This window comes from Camelus ferus, chromosome 8 (genome assembly GCF_009834535.1).
Source record: "Camelus ferus isolate YT-003-E chromosome 8, BCGSAC_Cfer_1.0, whole genome shotgun sequence".
Lineage (NCBI taxonomy): Eukaryota > Metazoa > Chordata > Mammalia > Artiodactyla > Camelidae > Camelus > Camelus ferus.
Genome location: NC_045703.1, coordinates 75,794,988 through 75,798,495, shown reverse-complemented (window position 1 = coordinate 75,798,495; position 3,508 = coordinate 75,794,988). Strand labels below are relative to the sequence as shown.

At 38.0% G+C, this 3,508-nt stretch overlaps 1 non-coding gene across 1 annotated transcript; it reads left to right on the top strand.

Annotated features, from left to right (window-relative positions):
• The first annotated feature begins 3,436 nt into the window (after positions 1-3,436).
• Positions 3,437-3,508, top strand: LOC116665575. Its single transcript, XR_004322232.1, has one exon. It is a non-coding gene; the product is annotated as a small nucleolar RNA SNORD36 (small nucleolar RNA).

Genomic DNA, 3,508 nt, shown 5'->3' with positions numbered 1-3,508 from the left:
AACAATTATGATCTGGATTTGTGTGGCTAACACAAGGCTATAATGGTTTAAGTTTAAAGGTCCCTTTATGTTGGGAGCAATTAAAGCATACTTAGGCTAACCAGCCTAGTAACCCTAGGAAATTGGGTTGAGTGCCTTGTGAACAATGCCAATATATCATTTACCTTAAAGATAAAGATTTGTGCAGAACAGACTATGTAAGACTCCCTTGGGATATAATGGGTTGCACCTTATGGAAGTCCTAGGCTTACATACTTACTTATGACATTACTAATATGACTACCTACTTTACATGTACTTCTGCTTGTTATATTATTTCTTCATCCCCAAATATATGACTGAGCCTTTGATACAATGATGACAAGTTTGAAGCATTTGGCAAGATACACAGTTCTGTATGAGATCAATGATTGCAATAGTCTAATTTCAGATGTAAGAAGAAACAAAAATAGAGAATATTTTCCTGGATAATAACCGGCAAGTAATACAGGTGATACAGAGAGTTCTGTTAAGGTTTTTTTTTTTTTTTTTGGCTATTAAACATTTTGAAATATGGTTAATTTACCATATTTCACTAGTTCCCAGTGGGCCACAGAGACAGATAGATAGATAGACATTAGATAGATAGATAGAAATTAGATAGATAGATAGATAGATAGATAGATAGATAGATAGATAAATTGATTGATTGATGTTAAATAGATAAATAGATAGAAAATATATTTTTTCATATTATTTTTATTGTAGGTCTTTACAGAATACTAAATACAGTCCCCTGTGCTATACAGTAGGACCTTGTTTTTCATCCATTTTATATACAGTAACATATATTTTGCTAATACCAAACTCCTAATTTATCCCTCTCCCCTTTCATGACTATGGGTGTAATTTCTGTTCCTGTGGGTCTGCTTCTATTTTGTAGATACGTTCATTTGTGTCATTTCTTTCTTTTTTTTTTTTTGGATTCCATATATAAGTGATATAACATAAAAACCAAAATTTAAAAAGTAAGACATTAAAAGGATAGCAAAATCTTCGTTACACTTATGATGAAAGTCTAAATGTTATTAGCCTCATTTCCTTGCAGGGAAATTGCAATTTAACCATTTATTAAATCTCCAATTTGCCTCTGGATTTGATTCAAATGTTCTTTTTCCTCAAGTAATTAACAATGATCGGTATAACCAACCATTCTCAATGGACTTACCAGTCAGCACCTTAGTGAATGCTACTCAAAATAACCCCTACAATGACATTGGTGTTTCTTCCGGAGGCAAAGAGTAATTATGCTTACAGTTATTTATTTTGATAAAACCAGCTTATCCTCTAGCAAAGGGACCAAAACTCACTATTGCCTTACATATAGTCACTGCCATGATAGCTGGAGAAACAAACATGAGTGTGTCGACTAAGAATGCTGCCTGCTGTATCAGAAAAATAAAGAATGTCGTGGCCATGAAGACTTCAGCTACTGCAGCAGCCCCCTAGAGTGCACCTGAGGGGACTCAGGAAGGGAAAAAGCATGGTGCTGGACCTAGAGAATAAAGATGCATATTAAAGGAATGATTCCAACAAACCCAGTTTCTTGTATCTTCCCATAGAAAGAAAAATAATATATTCATTAAGTTGAGTTGTATTTTCTTTAACTAACAGCAATCTTTTGATGTTCTGACTACCTGCTTTTGTTGCAAAACAGCTATATAAACTGGCTCATCCCTTACCACTTCAGAGCAGTCCTTTCTTCAGCTATCTGAGAGGCTGCCTCCCAGGCTTGAAGTTTGCAGAGTATCTGCCAAACAAAATATAATTCTCAACTTTTGCATTGTGCATTTGTTGCAGTGAACAATTTTGGTGATCAGCAGTCACCCAGAGCAAACTTCTCTCCTCCACCTGAAATCTATGAGGATCCACATCCTTGGTACCAGCAGAGGTTTCTTGGGCTCATTGGTGAGTTCAGATGAATTTGAGGGGATATCTCTTGGTTCTAGGGTCTTCTGTTATTGTTTGATGATCCTAAGTTTAATTCAGAGGTGTTAAACTCCTCTCTAAAAGAGTAGGTTATCCTTGAAATTTAGTTTCAAGAAGAAATACCTAGGTTATCCTCAGTGAAAGAGACACTGGGAAGAATTTTGATCCAATGAACTATACTCAGTGAAAGACACTGGGAGATTTTTCTTAGTTTGGACACTGAGTGGTTTTATCCCCAGTTGAAAGCCTGGGGAGAGTTTGTTCTGTTAAAGAACACTGAATAGGGTTAGACTGGATAATTAGAGGAAGGACAGCCTGTCATTTTCCCATGAATTGGCTACTTTAACAGAGTTTGTAAAACTAAGACTGAAATCATACGGGAGATTTACAACTCAAGGAAGGTACTCTCCTCTTGATTGGCACCAGCTCTCTCAGGCACACTGAGAAACTTACAGGAGTGATAGAAGCAATGCCTCACACTGTTGCAGGAAAATGGGGCATGAGAAGATGGTCTTGACCCAGGTCTTGGGTGAGTCTTTGAGATGTGCCCCATCAAGCGAGGGTCCTTGTATTTACCCAGAAATGATACTAAGAGCAAGCCATAGTAAAGGGAAAGTTGATTTATTCAGGGAGATACATTCTGGCAGTGTGGGATTCAGAAAGGAGAGCATACCTAGGGCATGTGGTTGTCTCAGAAATTGGGAGCAGACCCAGAATGTGAGTGTGTGGGGTATTGTATTTATGGGATTAGTTATTACATATGTTAATAAGTGGGAGGACTATTCCAACTGTTTGGGGGAAGGGACAGGGATTCCCAGGAACTGGGCCACCACCCACTTGTTGACATTTTATAACCAGCCATGGAACTCTCTTGGTGCCTGTGGCTATGTACTTTAGCATGCTAAAGTAAGACAATAATGAGCCTATAATCCAGCCCAAGGACTACTGGAAGTCAAATATTCCTCCATCTGCAGCTGAGTTCGTTCTAACCAGTTTATGTCCCATTCTCAATTGCTTTGTCATTCTTTTAATGGTTGAGCCCTGCCTCCTTCCCTCCTATCTCAATAACATGCAGCTGTCCCAAGAGGTAAGCACATTCATTTTAATTAAAGCTTGCTTTGCTGGGTGCACAAATAGGAACTGGCCATTCCCCAATCTGAACACAGGTGGTAGTCTTATACTACCAGAAAAAGAACCCAAGACACAATGAATAATGGAGCTGGAATGACTCTGGAGAAAAGCCCCAGGGGAATTAAGCTCACAACACTGCTCAACTACATGATCGTTAACAGTAATTTTATTTCAACAAACTGACCCTAGAGTGGAAAATAAAGCTTTTGGAACAAGAAAACAGGACAGATTACCAGCTCCCAACTAACACCCCAGGCAGGTTCATGTACAACATATATATGGAAATGATACCTGCAAATATTTGTCTCACTCAGGAAGCTATAATAAAGGATATCTCTTGCAATGATGTGAATTTCTCACTGAGTTAACCTTGAAGTGCAAGTACATGAGCTTTTTAACCCTGAGCAAT